The sequence below is a fragment of the Canis lupus genome, chromosome 22, assembly GCF_003254725.2.
Source record: "Canis lupus dingo isolate Sandy chromosome 22, ASM325472v2, whole genome shotgun sequence".
In the NCBI taxonomy this organism is placed as follows: Eukaryota; Metazoa; Chordata; class Mammalia; order Carnivora; family Canidae; genus Canis; species Canis lupus.
In genome coordinates this window covers 43,529,371-43,546,092 of record NC_064264.1, presented here as the reverse complement: position 1 = coordinate 43,546,092, position 16,722 = coordinate 43,529,371, and the positions used below count along the sequence as shown (strand labels likewise).

Here is a 16,722-nt window from a genome sequence, read left to right as displayed (position 1 = left end):
TTTGCGTCCACAGTGACAGCTGGAAAATAAAGGCTCTCCCATATTTGGGGAGAGCTTTCTTATCTGTTCTACAGATAAAATGTCTGTTCTAGTCATCCTGTAACCCAGGCAGTCACAGAAACCTGCAATCAACAAGACATCAGTCACACCTTTACGATGCAGTCAGGATGGATCTGACCTCACATGAAGTAGGCCTTGGGCATACTTTCAGAGGGAAGGGGTGATGGGTGAGGGGATTCTGGCATTGCTGACTACGTATCTAGTACTGCAGCAGATGTGTGTTATGAACACTGTCCACTCACAAACACTGTTAGTTCACAGTTCTACTTGTATCTCTGTCATTGTAGACTAGTGCTCAGGGGTGAAAGAAGATAAGAATTATTTGGAGTGATGTGGCTGTTTCCTTTCCAAACCCCTCACTCACATTCATTGTGCTATGCTGTTGGCACTGATTCTGTACAGATTCTCCCTGCCAGATAAAAATAATGCTATTTGTGCTTCTACCTTACTCACCCCGTCAACCTCAAAGTTCACATGCTGGAATTGTCTCCTTTTAAGTTCACTCTGTGGAAATTTTTAAGGAAGAGAAATGACACACATTGCCTTGGTACCGCTGAGATATTTATGTTTCAGAAAAATATAGAACTATAAGTTGATTACATAAATGATGGGATTGTAATTACATTTCCTTAAGTCATGCTGAGTCTTAATAGAGCTGACTAAAATAATTTGATTTTTTTTCAAAGCAAGTTTTTGCCCAACGTGGCTGGAAAAAAACAAATAAAAAATTATAAGAAGAAATGAATTCTGTGGTTGTGATCTCCCATCCTGGGTCTCCAACTGAGCTTTGTAGTCTTGTAGCAGGAAGATGGTATTGATTACAAACTGGGCACAAATGCCATCTTTGTGTAATCATCCATACCTGCACAAACCTCTGCCCCATTTCCTCAGACTCAGTCAAGCCGCCAGTTCTAGTTACTTATCAGACGGCAACTGAAAGAATCTGAGGTAAAAAAGTAAAGCATAAAAACGTACATACACCTACCCTAATGTGGCATTTTGTGAATTTTTTTAAAGTCAGTTAGTTAGTTATGAGACAGGGGTGGGGGGAGGATGGAGCAGAGGGAGAGAGAGAATCTCAAGCAGACTCCCCACCAAGTGTGGAGACCAACAGAGGCTCCATCTCACAACCCTGAGATCATGACCTGAGCCAAAATCCAAAGTCCACTGTTTAATCAACTGAGCCGTCCAGGCTCCCCTCTTGAACATATTTAATTGAATATATTTCTCTCTTTGCCATATGAAATCTTTTTTTTTTTTAATTTCCAAACTTTGGAGAAACTACTGAACAAATGACCTTCATTAACGAAATTGTCCTGCAGTACAGCAGATAAATAATTAGCACTTAAATTTCAAATGCTAAGTATCTAGTTTTGTTCTCCAGGGACAAGGTTTACATCCTAATGGTCACATTGGTTTTTCTGTAGAATTATTCTTGTGATATAAAATTTTATTTCTCAACTTTTTAATTGAAAAATATTTATTAGAAGTTAAAATAGGACATATTTATAGTCTGGTCTTGAGTGGTTAATTGACATATCTTTAATGTGCTTAAAGGTCAGGCTTTACTAAATTAATTAAATAAAGGGGAGTAGATGATGCATAGAACAGGACTTGAAATACTTTGTTGACTGAAAACTGACAGTGATTGGCTTCACTGTTTCCTCCACAAGTATTCTCTTCATTTTATGACTTTCTATTTTCAAAGAATGCAAAAAGAATCAATATACCTATGCACTAAACCAAAATAAACATGGTGTAACCTTAGTCTTCTGATCATTTATTCTTGCAAGAATGCATAATTGAATAATATTACTCTCTTTCCTTTGCTTATAATGTTATACAACTACATGACAATCAGCCCTGGAGGCAAAACTTAGGTATTAGAAACCATCTTTCTGTTGGTTTTGAAAGGCTATTAAATATTATTCAATGACCAAAGGATTTACCACTTAGTTTAAAAACAAGTAGTTATTTTATAAGCATGTGTGGGGCATTTCTGCTTTTACAAGTGAATTTTACTTTTCCAATATCCCATGGCAATGGTCTATATAAGATATTAGTTTAGACATACTTTATATTTGAAAAAAAAAACACTTTCATGTTTCCTCTGGGAAATAAAATGGCAGGTGAAGAAGATGTGAGAGCACTGAGCATCATACATACTAAGATGAGATTGTCCTTTTTATGGCCAATGAACTGAATACTCTTGTCTACTATCTTGTAATTATGAAAGTATTCTCTCTATAATATGATTTCTTATAATTTGCATTATAATGTGCATGTTCCATTAACTGACATCAGCTAACCAGGGACAAGATTTTCTTGTGTAATCACTTTGCCAACATTTTGTCTTAAGTTGAACTAGTGTCCTGAGTTCAGCGTATACAACCTCAGCCAGAGAAATAAATTTATTTACAGCTATCAGAAAATATGCTCTTCTCATTGTGTTTGATAGCACTATAATTAAAGTATAAAATGCAATATTCCTTGTAACTGTTCTTCAGACTGGTGAGATAACCCAAATCCCCATTCAAATCATAGAACAGATGTGAAACCAGGCCTTCCTAATGTTCATTTATTCATTCAACATCATTGTAAGATAGGTAGGACAGATGTAATCACTGATAATCCAGGAAACAAAGGACCAGAGAGTACAATTTACTTTGCAAAATTAGAAGCCACTCGTTTTTGGCAGACCCCAGATGTTATGCAGCATTCTGTGAAACTTGGTTATAATGAGTAAGAAAAGACATTCAAGGCTTAGAAGAGGACAACATTCAAATCAGTAAGATATTAGCATTTTGAATGTCTCCTTACCAGCCCTACTTTGATTTACTCTGTTAATTCTATGTTTACTTTAAAATAGCAATTATTTCAATAATAGTGGCTAATAGAAGCTAGTAATTTTGTTTAGTTTTTATTTATTTATTCATGAGAGACATGGAGACATAGTCAGAGGGAGAAGCAAGCTCCCAGCAAGGAATCTGATGTGGGTCCATCCCAGACCCCAGGATCACAACCTGAACCAAAGGCAGATGCTCAATCACTAAGCCACCCAGGCATCCCAGAAGCTATTATTTAAAGATGGTCATCATACTCCGTAAGAGAATGTCAAAAGGAAATTTTCCTGTTGTCTTGGAGAAAGGATAAAGTATCAAAGGCGGAAACCTTAGGTGTGCCCACACTCTGAAGAATCTTAAGGAGCTTCCGTATCCATCTCCACAAAAATCTGCTCAGTGGGCAAACCCAGTCCAGTTACCATCAGCAGACTGCACTCCTCCAGTCTTTGTAAGCAGCACTATAAGAGAAATTGGAAGCATTCTCAGGAGTGTAATGTTCTTGGTGAGAGATTACTTGGGGGTGGAGGAGGTTGCCTCTCTCGCAGAGGCCAAGCTAAATAAGGAGGGCACATCAAGGGAATCACTTCTCATGAAAGAGGCTGCCATAGAAAGGAATCCTGAGATCTCATTTACACATTGGAAGCTGGCTTATGTGGCGGCCTTGTCAATCTGGGCATGTTACCAAGCTGAAAAAAAGGAAATAAAGTAGGCTGAGACAGCAGGGAGGTTTAGCCATGAAGCAGCCTGCAGAACGGTTTGACATGGGAAAGGCGAGTGCTCTATTGGTGCATACAATAAACACTGTTGCCACTTAACTAGAACTGAGCCATCTTTCCAGCACCCAAACCAAGAAGGCTGCAAATCAGGTGAGGGTCAATCACAGATAGCAGCTATCTAAACTACAAAGATCAGAAAAACCAGAAAAATCTCAAGCCAAACAGGCCTTTGCTGTCAGAGATCGATGCATTAGAAAGCTACTCTCCTACACCTCCAAACTCACATTTGAGTCAAGAGAAAGCAAGCATTTGATTACTTGCTACACAGAGGATACAGACAGGAATGGACAGTGCTAATCAAACTATTGGCTTCTGCTCCGTTTCTTGAATCTGCTTCCTGCCCTAACGATGGAGAAAGCAGAGAAAAGAAGTAAGAGGAATAAAGAAAACAGCATGCCCTCTCTGCATTTCAGGTTTCCCGGCTGGGGCCTGGGTGGCATTGGAAAGAAGGGAGAATATGAACATTGATTTAGAAGAAACACTAATTAGACTAGAGTGAACTTGAGCAGAAAGACAGAGGACAGACAGGACCTGCCTCAAATAATGTCAATGAATGAGAAAGGAGGTTTCAATAGAATGTTTGAAGCTAGTGACAACAGAAATAAATGAGTGATGTCTGAATCCCACCAAAATAATAAACTAGTTTCATGGGTAATCTTTAGATAGTTACTCAATATTGCTAAATATTACTTAATATTTCTGGACTTTGGTTACTTCAATTTTAAAAAGTGAGATACTAGTATCTCACCTTCTTACATTTATTCACCTAAAATCTATTAACTGCTTATTGTATGCCTAATTCTTTTCTTCAGAAAGAAGGCTAACATATATGATCAGAAGACTGGCCGCCTTATGTATCAGATGGCATTGCAGAAAGTTAGACTTCTTGGTCAAGTAATAATCATTAAGAAGTCAAGCAAGGTCAAGTTTTTGATTTCTCAAGGTCAACTTTTATTTCACAAGTCCTCCATGCCATACTATATAAAGCACATGGTGGGGAAAAAGTTCCAGCCCTCAAGATGCTTACCATCTAAAAAGTAAAAACACACATAGAATAGCATTTAGTTGTAATAAATGTGATGATGAATTTGTATCCATTTCAGATGTGCAAAAACTCTGCAATAGGTCTCATTAAATCCAGTTTTACGGATGAGAAAATTAAGTCATGGTGCTAAGAAATGGTATATCATGGTTTTGAATAAGGGTTTCCTTGGATCCAAAGTCTATACTGTTTTGCTATCATTGATCATAACCTCAAAGACAAAGCACTGCTTTGCATATCTAATTTATAATCTCAGGTTCAGCTAAAGCCTGGAAATATGTTTAAAATGGTTTTGTATCAATAAGCAGTTATTTTTTTTTAATTTTTTTAATTTTTATTTATTTATTTATGATAGTCACAGAGAGAGAGAGAGAGGCAGAGACACAGGCAGAGGGAGAAGCAGGCTCCATGCACCGGGACCCTGACATGGGATTCGATCCCGGGTCTCCAGGATCACGCCCTGGGCCAAAGGCAGGCGCCAAACCACTGCGCCACCCAGGGATCCCTCAATAAGCAGTTATTAAGGGAAGTTAAGGATATTTGAAAACGTAATTCTGTCTTTTAGTGATGACATGAACAGCCATGGTTTTTGTAGTGAACATTGTCTTTTCTCTGTTGGACTGTCCACAATCATCCCCCTGCAATCATAAAGTAACATGTTTACTTGGTTTTAATTTAGTCTTACTCCTAAATTCCACATATATGACCAAGAATAATCATAATACTCTGGCGTTTGTTCCAAGGCAGGACAATACAGATCCTCCTGGGGACTAGGAGGAAAACAACATTCTTTTGTTTGGATCCCTAGATGGGAGGATGATTTAAGCCAAGAGTTTTTTTTTTTTTTAAGATTTTATTTATTTATTCATGAAAGATACACAGAGAGAGAGAGAGAGAGAGAGAGGCAGAGACACAGGCAGAGGGAGAAGCAGGCTCCATGCAGGGAGCCTGATGTGGGACTTGATCCCAGGTCCCCAGGATCACACCCTGGGTGGAAAGTGGCACTAAATCACTGAGCCACCCAGGCTGCCTGAAGCCAAGAGTTCTTTATGGTCACCTGGTGGCCATATTTTTCACCTTTAAGGAGATAGGCTTGAGAATAAAGGCAATAGAGAGAAAAGATGTGGCAGAAGGGGAGGGAAGGAGGAAGATAAGGAAGAAGAGAAAAGGAGGTGGAGCTTCCCCAGCTTTCTTTAGACCAACCTGGATTCATAGTATGTGAGGCAAAATAAAAAGGTCAACTGCCCTGCTTTACAATTCATGAAGCAAATATTTCTGGGGACCTACTACATGTCAGGCCTGCACAAAGTGCTAAAATGTTTTAGCTTAAGACTGTTTTTATCTAAATTAATGACAAGGACTATATCCTGTGATTAATCATTCTTGAAGTTCCAAGAAAGAATTTACTAAATGGCCCAGCAAGACCATTGCTGGTCCATATTGGTCTTGGCAATTCCACCATTTTTTTCCCTCTTTGAATCATTATGAATTTTTAAAAATTTGACAAGACTCCTATTCAAGATAATTTTAATGGAACTTTGTTTTTCTGAATTCAGTCTAGTGCTTGCGACTACATATGTCTCTGTGTATGTATATACACAGGTGTATATGTATAGAACTTATCTGTGGAAATGAAGGTTAAAATTTTTTAATATCTTGAGTCTTCCATTTTATTTTTAATGACTTAGAGATTCAATCTCTGTCACACAAACATTTATCATTCATTCTCCAACACATTCTTCTCACCCATCCAACCCATACTTCCCTCTTTCCTTAGCTTAATAAATTCTAGAACTAAGGAAGTTGAATAGTTAAAAAATAAAATTCTTACTAATAAGCCTTTCTAGCTGCAGTTTCCGTATATACTACAGAGACAATCTGTTCCTTTACTTCCACATCACTTGGTGTTTTAACTATTTTGCCTTATACATACTGTGAATCTAGGCCTGGCAAATCTAGTGAGCAATCCTTACAATACTATGCTAATTCAAATGTAATTCAATAAACACTCACTGAATGCTACTAATCTTGTCTTGTCCTCAAGGAGTTCACAGTATAGTGGGGAACACAGACATGCAGAACATAATTAAACTTCATAGTGAGAACAGCAGCAGTGCAAGCATGTACCAAACACAGAGGCAACACAGAGGAGTGATTCATCCCATTTGGAGGCATTTATAAAGGCTTCAGGGAGAGAACTGATTCAAGAAGCAAGGTTGGAAGGATCAAAAAATTAAAAAAAAAAAAAGAAAGAAAGAAAGAAAGAAAGAAAGAAAGAAAGAAAGAAAGAAAGAAAGAAAGAAAGAAAGAAAGAAAGAAAACATTGCCCAGTAGGATATCAGGAATAAAAGTCAAGAATAGAGAATAGTTCTTTCTGGCCTTTAATCAGAACATATTTCTGAATTAAAAAGTTACTTAATTACTGAAGAAAGTTGTGGCAAATTTTCTGTGGAGAGCCAGGTAGTAAATATTTTTGATTTTGTGAGCTATGTTGTCTCAGATACAACTACTCAACTTAAATGTAGTTAGAGGGGATATACAATGAAGGGCTGTGACTATGTTCCAATAAAACTTTCCTTAAAAAAAGTAAGTGATGCCATATTTTGCAGTTCCTTGGTATGCGGTATTTACCAATAGCACAAAGAAGACAATCTTTCATTTTAGCCAGAGTTTTACAGACCAGTGATGTAATGTGGGGAGGGGGCATGTTAAATTGTTGAAGATTCTTTATTCATATCTTTAAGTAAATATCAGAATGTAAGTACATGGTTTATTTTCTTCCTAATTTAATGTATCTTCTGGGAAGGGACAGAACACTCTGAAAAAATTCTTAATTAGCTTTCCAAAAGTGTTTTAATTCCTTTCAAAGGACAACAACTTTGGGAATTGAATAAATTTTGTCACAGAATAAGCTAAAAACATGAGATAATATTTAAACAACACCAGGGACAATTCTTTGAACATAGGACAAAAATTATTACTACAAGTGTATTTCCTCTAAAAAACAATAATCCCCACCAATTTTTTTTAAAAAATGAAAAACAATAACCCCAAGCTTCTTTGAAATTATGCTATTCCAAATAAATTAGAATTAGCAAATTTCCTCAGTTACCACATAGAAGAGTGAAACTAAAGAAGAGATATAAAGACAAAAATGAAGGAAGTAAAAATTTACTTTGTTATCTATTTTAAATAAAAAGGGTAAAGAGATGGGATGCCTGGGTGGCTCAGTGTTTAAGCATCTCCCTTCTGCTCAGGTTGTGATCCTGGATCCAGGAATCAAGTCCCACGTCGGGCTCCCTGCATGGAGCCTGCTTCTCCCTCTGCCTGTGTCTCTGCCTCTCTCTCTCTCTCTCTCTCTCTCTCTCTGTGTGTGTGTCGCTCATGAATAAATAAAATCTTAAAAAAAAAAAAAAGGGTAAAGAGACAAAGATGGGAACCTAAAACTACCGCTGGAAAAGGAGGATACTTTGTACATACACAAATAAACACAAACACATTTTTCCTCAAGATAACACGATTAAAATGGTTTGAGACCTTTTATTTTCATCAAGAAGAAATAAATTGTAATAATTCTATTCCAAAAGTAATTCTGACTCATTTTAACATTTTTTCCACTAAGCTCTTCTAAATCATGGTATATATTATAGTTGCATTATTATTTCTGTCTGTTTTGATATGTTTAAATATGCTAGTAATTATAAAATGAACAAACAAAACTACTCCTCCTGTGAAACCTGAAATACCTTTTGGGCCAGTCTTCTTATTTTAAGCTTGAGGCTTTAAAGGCTTTAAAATTTGGTTCATTAAATGCTCCTACTTGTGGGCCTTAGAAATGTAGATTTTTTTTGACAGCCTTCTCCCCAGGTTTTCCTGATGCAGAAAACCAAACTTTCTTAGGTTACAAATTACTCTGGAAAAGACAAATGTTGCTCTTTCAACTTTGCTCATAGGATGCATTTGGGTTCTACTTGGTTTTGATGCTCTAACAATGCTACTTGGACACATTTCCTATGGGAGCTTTCTCCTAAGGGTCTTCACACATATTAAGCAGTGATAAGCTTGGATTAATATTAAGATTGTTCCAGGAGAGGAGTCCAAGATGGCAGAGAAGTAGGAGACCTTAGTTTCCTCTGGTCCCAGGAATTCAGCTAGATAGCTATCAAATCATTCTGAACACCTGCAAATTCAACTGAAGATATAAGAAAAGCAGCTGGAACTCCACAAATAGAAAAGTGACCACTTTCTGCAGGTAAGAGAAGCAGAGAAGTAAATCCAAGGTGATATATGAGAAGATAGAAGATGGAGGATGAGGGAGAGAGCCTTCTGAAGCTGGCACTGGAAGAAGTGGAACACAAAATCCTAACTTTTAGAAGTCTGCTCCAGTAATGGACATCCTGGCCTGAGAAGCGCTCAGGTGGCTAAGCCAGGGGAAGAATCCTAGGTGGGACAGTGTAGTCGCAGGGTCCTGGGGGACACAGGAAGACTGGGGGTGCCTGAGTGTGGCTGGGTTCCCAGACATCAGAGTGGGGAAACTGGCTGAAATCAGTAAGTGCAGGAGTGGGTCCTCAGCTTGAGGTTGCCATAAACCATGAACCAAGGCACAGTTATGCAACTGCTCAACAAGCAGGGGTCCAACAAACAACAGAACCTGTGAGATTCCCCCTTCCTCTTCTGGGAAGAGCAGCACAGAAGCAAGCAGACAGGAGTCTGCAGGGTTTAGGGACTCAAAACAGGGCCATGTGCCTGAGATAGAAATGCTCAGTCACAGAGTGGGTGAGCATGGAGTGTGGACAGAGACCAGAGAGACAGGTGTGATTAACTGCTTTTCCCTGAGGGGGCACTGAGGAGTGCGGCCCCAAGCTTTGTACTCCAGGACTGGAGATTGGGAGGCCACCATTTTCACTCTCATCCTCTAAGGTAGTGAGGAAAGCCTTTGGGAAACACAAGCCATCTAGAGCAATCCAGAGCTGTTTACTTAGCTGGCCCCCTGGCAAGGGTGGTACAATCCTTCCCAGGCAAACACCTGAGAATCAGCCCAAGTCCCTCATCCAGAAGATTAGCAACAACCACCAGCCAAAACCAAATTCACCAATCGTACAGGACTGCAAAACTCCAATGCTAAAGTAAAATAGTATACAGAATTCATAGTTTTTTCCCCATGATTCTTTAGTCTTTCAATTTCATTTTTTTCTTTCCTTTTTCAATGATTTTATCAACTTCTTTAAAAAATTTTAATTTTCATTTTTATAGTCTTTCCTTTAATTGTACTTAATTTTATTTTTGTGTACACATAAGTTTTTTTTTCCTTTACATTTTTGAGATGTAGTTTCTTCAAAAAAACTGACTAAAATACACTCAAGATATAGTGTATTGCTCTATTTGGTTCACCTGTTTGTTTATATTCCTTTTTTTTGTCTTTTAATTTTCATTTTCAGTTATATTCTATCCTGTCATTGTATTTTATTTTGTATATATTTAAGTTTTTATTTCCGTACATTTTTGAGATGTAGTTTCTTCTAACAAACCAACCAAAATACACACAGGATCCAGTGTATTTCTATGTTCTGTCCACCTGTCTGATTATATTTTTTTAATTCTTTTTTAGTTTTGAGTCTCTTCTGATTTGTTTAGTGTATATTTCTCTGAAGTCATTGTTGCCATTTTATTTATTTTTTCTCTCATTCATCTATTCTTCTCTGGACAGAATGACAAGACAAAATCTCACCTCAAAAAAGAGAATAAGAAGTAAAATTGTCTCTATTTGGAGAGAACATATTAAATACAGTAAACCCCAAAGACTAAAACAAAAAACTGTTAAAAATAAGTGAACTTAGTAAAGTTTTAGGATACAAAACCATATAAAAATTAGTTGTATTTTTGTATACCAAAAAACTCCCAGAAAGGGAAATTAATAAAATCCCATTTACAAGAGCATCAAAAGGAAGATAATACTTAGGAATAAATTCAACTAAGTAACTGAATGAAAGATGAACATGACACAAATAAATGGAAAGATAGCACATGTTGAAGAACTGCAAAAATATTACTAAAATGTCCTTAATACCCAAAGTGATCAACAGATCAATCTAATTCCTTCAAAAATTCCAATGACATTTTTTTCCACAATTCTAGAAAAACTGATCCTAAAATTTTAAGACCATAAAAGACCCTAAATAACCCCCCACAAAAAAAATTTTGAGGAAGAACAGAACTGGAAGCATTATATTTCTGATTTCAAACCATATTACAAAGCTATCTAAACAGTATGGTATCAGCATAAAAGCAGAAATATAGATAAGTGGAATACAGAGCCCCAAAATAAACTCATACATACATGGTAAATTATAATAAAGTTGAGAATATACAATGGGGAAGGCACCAGCTTGTCAATAAATGATGTTGAAGACATGGATAGCCCTGGTCTGGATAAAACTGAACCCCCATCATCCATCATGTGGAAACATCAGCTCAAAATGGTTTAAAGACTTGATGGCAAAACTGAAGCTGTAAAACTTCTAGAAGAAAACACCAGAGAGCAAGTAAACACTAATATCACTGTTAGCAATTATATTTTTTATTTGATACCAAAAGCAAAAAACAAGCAAGTAGACTACATCAAACTAAAAAGCCTCTGCACAGCAAAGGAAACCATCAACAAAATAAAAAGGCAGCCGATGGAATGGGATAAAATATTTGCAAACCATATATCTGATAAAGGATAATATCCTTAACATACAAAGAACTAATACAATTCAATAGCAAGAAAAAAAACAATCCAATCTAACAATGGCAACGGATGTGAACATTTTTTTAAAGAGCTACAGTGTGGCTGGATGGCTTAGTTACTAAGTCAATCAATCAATCAATCAATCAATCTTAAAAAAGCAAAACCAAAGAAGAGCTACAAATGACCAACAGTACATGAAAATGTGCTCAACATGACAAATCATCAAGAAAATGCAAACCAAAATCACCATAAGATATAACCTCAAACCTATTAGAATAGCTATTACCAAAAAGATGAGAGATAACAAATGTTAGAAGGATGAAGAAAAAAGGAAATCCTTGTACACTCTGGGTAGGAATGTAAACTAGTAAGCCACTATAGAAACCATTATGGAGCTTTCTCAATAAATTAAAAACAAAACTATCATGATCCAGCAGCCCCATTTCTGGATATATACCTAAAGGAAATAAAATCATTATATCAAAAGATATATCTATACCTCTACGTTCACTGCAACAATATTCAGAATAAACATGGTATGGAAACAACCTAAGTGTCAACAAATGGGTAAAGAAAATGTATATATGCACAATGAATAACATTAAGCCTTAAAAAAAAGAATACTGACATGACATACACGAAAACAGATGAAGCTGGAGGGGCATTACGCTAAGTGAATTAAGTCAGATAGAGAAAGATAAAACTGCATGCAATAACTTATATATGGAATCTAAGTTGAACTCATACAGAGTAGCAAGTGGTTACCAGGGTCTGGGGAAGTGGAGGACACAGAGCAGTTGCCAAAAGAATAGAAACTTTCAGTTTTAAGATACATCAAGTCTGAGGATCTAAAACGACTATAGTTGTTAATATTGTATTATAGGGCTGAAATTTGCTAAGAGAGTACAACTTAAATGTTCTTACAGAAAAAAAAAAAGGAAGGAGAGAAGGAAGGAAGGAAGGAAGGAAGGAAAAGGCAAAAGAAAAAAAAACACATGAAGTGAATGTGGAAAGGTAAATCCTTCCACTGTGTATACTTAATATCAAATCATCATGTCGTACACTTTAAATATTTTTTGTCAACTATATCTCAAAAAAATAAATAGCATTGGATTATGATGATGGTTATAAAATTCTCAATTTTCTGTAAGCCATTGAATTGTACACTTAGGGCTGGTTAATTTTAAATTATACCTCAATAAAGCTGTTTAAAAATAAAAGTTAATCACTAACTCAGTTATTAATGATACCCCTCTTCCTTGGATAAAATATAGGTAACTCTCAACAAATTGCCACAAATAATGACACATAATTGTATTGCTCTAGATTTTTTTCTCTCATCATGGTGGCATCTGTGTTATTGCTAGTACTTTATGCTATACTGGGATCAACCAACAAGGTCTATCTGTAGGATAGATACTACATTGGCCTGAGGAAAAAACTATATAATAATTATCTAAGGTTGATCCTCAAAATCTATACTATCTGTTCTCAAAGTCCAGATTGGTTTTTCAGTATCTTATAGGTATTGATCATTATTATTGTTGTCATAGTGGTCAGGATGTTGATCCACTGCATGCTATCTGAATGCTTTTGTGCAGCTATTCTAATCAATAATTTCCATGATGCCATAGTAACAAGAAGGTCAAGAAAACCTTACAATGTAACTGAGTTTGGAGAAAACTAAGCAATCCTTGAGCAGTGAATATCTGGATCTCCAGGTGTCCCTGAATTGATCATCCTCTTGCCCATAAGAGAATGAAACTGGGTACTGAGAGGTTGAATATACAGACAATAATGGCATAAGTACTCTGACCCACAATCTCTGTAGCAATCAGCCCAGAATAATAATGAATTGGTCAATCACAGCTAGCATTCTTATTTTTGCCCCACTTCCTATTCAGGACCAACCAAAGAAAACTAGTGTTCCCCAAACCAATCACATGCCCTGATTCTAGTTAGCCCACCTGCAGCCTCCAAATGCCACAATTTCCTACCAGGGCATATCTGAAGCTTTTCCCCACTCCCCTAGCCTCAGCTCACCAACAAAACTTTCTCATTGCTCTGTTTGCCTTTGAGTCTCTGATAGTGACAGATCCCTCTGCTCTGAATAAAGAACCTGTTTGTTCTCATCTGGGTGATCTTCATTCATTTCCAGATTAGTCATGTCAGTTATATAACTGACAATTTTGATAGCTCTTAACATTAAATTAGACCAGAATAAGGTTTCACAATGCCTATCTTTTTCTCATCAAACAATATGCCTGTCCTTGGTCTTTATGAACTTTAATGCAAAGGCATTTTCTGACAAGTCTGCAACCTGATAATAATGTCCTCCCAGTTCCTTTTTTTAATATTTTATTTATTTATTCATGAGAGAGACAGAGAGAGGCAGAGACATAGGCAGAGGGAGAAGCAGGCTCCCTGCAGGGAGCCCAGTGCAGAACTCGAACCCAGAACCCTGGGATCACAGTCTGAGACAAAGGCAGGTGCTCAACCATTGAGCCACATAGATGCCCCAATGACCTACCAGTTCTAGGCTGCAATCTGCACTGAAAATTTCTCCAACAAATTCTGCATCTTTCCTCTGGGATGCAGCTTTATGACTAATATGAGACTAATATGTCTCATATTAGACATATCTGGCTGATTTGAACCATATCTCTAGGTAACATAAATCAACCTCTTTCATGCTTAATCCTCAAATCACACAGAAGTGTGGATAAAGTTCCTTATGCGTCTTTTATATTGCTGTTGTTTTGTTTCTGGCTAGTATCTTATTATAAATTGCCAATTCCCAAAGGCAAAGACAATTTTTTTTTTAAATTCCACTATAACTCTCCATAGAACATAGCTTAAGGCTCTAAACTCATGATTAGTCACTCCATGCTGGCAATGGAATGATAAGATCAAAGAAGGACAACTGATTTGAAACTGTAATTTGAAACTTCTCTTTCTACATACTCCTGAAGTTAAGACAAAACTCTTCAGCATTCTGACAGCTCTCTGGACTAGTAGAGATTCTTGAGATTGGGTCCCTGAATCCATGTCAGCATTATCACCTTGGAGTTTGACAGAAATGCAGATTATTACCCAATCTCCCTCCTATAACATATACTGTATCAGAAACTCTGGGGCCAAGCAAATTTGTTTTAACACTGTGACATGGTGATTCTCATCCATGCTTCAAGTTTTGGAGCTAGTGTTGCATACTCTCACGAATGCACATATGTCTTATGGAAGCAGAAGCTTTGGCCTCACCTGGGAACTTGTTAAAAATGCAGAATCTTAGGCCCTATCCTAAGGCTGCTGAATAAAATTCTGTTTTAAATAAGAAGCTACTTGGGTGATTTGTTTGCATATTAAAGTTTGAGAAACGTTGGTCTAGAGAATCCCATTGTGCAGAACCTAACAATTATAACCAGAAAATCAATAATCCATTTTACTTATTTTTTGTCTAGGAGGAGGCTCCTATTGGCTCCATTCATAAGAATCAATTGTGCATATCTCCTATTAACTAGAAGTTCAGTGACATCATGCTGAGTTTAAAATCAGCCATCATGGAAACATTTGTACCAGGGAAATCAGCAAATACTACAAATCAGATTTTCCCACCCCTGTCACTCAGCTACTTTCTCTGCATACCAAGGATCAGAGGACTTGCTTTATTAAATTTCACCCAATCTAAGGTGTGATATATTCAGTTAATAAGGAATCAGAACCTTCTGCAAAAGGTGTGACTCTGTTTCTGACATCTTCTACTGGCTTTAACAGTGTGATTTTTAACTAAGGTTTAAATCTATACCATAGTTTCCATTTGTTAAATTTTACCAAGTTGATTCTATAGTTATTGAGAGGGTTAATAAAATAAATTCACATTAGAGCTCAGGGGTTTGATTCATTTGTAGGAACATTGCAACCCAAGGTCAAAGCAGCATGCTATAATATTAATGGAATTATTGAATAATTTCAAGAAAATATGAATGGCATTTTAGTAACTACATTCAGCAACATTACACCAATCATATTATTATGAATTATTTATCAGTTCCATGAAACTAACCATTATCCTTCCTTCACTGTTAATCAGATGAAGGAACATGTTTATGACCTTGGTTAGTTATGGCAGGATTTGTCACTTTTAGAAAGAGTAAAATGAAACTAGCTCGAGTTGATTACTATTTTTCTATATTGAAAATTCCTTTGGAATGGACTTTGTGGTGTATACAATTTCACCTTCCTAACCTTCCCACTATTCCTTAAAAGAATCTTTTTCATGAAATATGTTCAATAGCTGACGAAAATATCGTCAGCAATATGATAGACTGAGTCAGAAAGAGATTTATAATCACAAGATACAAAGTACCTACAAGAAAACAGAATATTGTAAACTCATTAGGTATACATTGTGAAAAATTAAATTATTTGGGGGAACTACTGACCGTGCATTGAGTGTATGTATTATGTATAGCAATTGCGTTCTAAAAGAGTAAAACACAACTCCTAAATATTCCAATAATAAAAGGACAATGTTTTTTAAAAATCTTATTTGGAAGAGACTTGGTTAATTTTCCATCTTTTTTCCATTTAACAGAATGTTAGAGAGAACTAACACTGATTTTTTTTTTTTTTGTATCTTTACATTTTAAAACCAAACCACTGATTTTTGGGTTTTAAAGAAAATTAACCCCTCTGTGTGTGTGTGTGTGTGTGTGTGTGTGTGTCTCACGAATAAACAAATAAAGTCTTTAAAAAGAGAAAAAAAAGGTGGGGGGATCCCTGGGTGGCTCAGTGGTTTAGCGCCTGCCTTTGGACCAGGGCATGGTCCTGGAGTCCCGGTATCAAATCCCACATCAGGCTCCCTGCATGGGGCCTGCTTCAACCTCTGCCTGTGTGTCTACCTCTCTCTCTCTCTCTCTCTCTCTCTCTCTGTGTGTGTGTGTGTGTGTGTGCGTGTGTGTCTCATGAATAAATAAAATCTTTAAAAAAGAAAATTAAGTAGGTGGAATTCCCATCCCATCTTAAGAAATCAATTTTGCTGACATAATAGGTTTCCTTTTCCATCTGACAGTTGCTCTATGGTAATGATTCCCTATACATTTTATAATTCAGAAACTACCCATCTATTGACCATTTAGTGGAAAATAAATAAAGTAGTTGCAGTCAAAACTCAGTAGGTAAACAATGTAGTCCTCCTGTTAAAATTCATGAACCTTAGAAAGAATCAAGACCTTATAAGAATCACTGTCATAATTGACTGGAAGCAAGCAG

General features: G+C 36.6%; 1 protein-coding gene across 1 annotated transcript in view; it reads right to left on the bottom strand.

Moving 5' to 3' along the window:
* GPC5 (glypican 5) overlaps positions 1-16,722 on the bottom strand; it is a 1,341,373-nt gene that overhangs the window by 475,927 nt on the left and 848,724 nt on the right. The gene's annotated exons all lie outside the window — the stretch shown is intronic.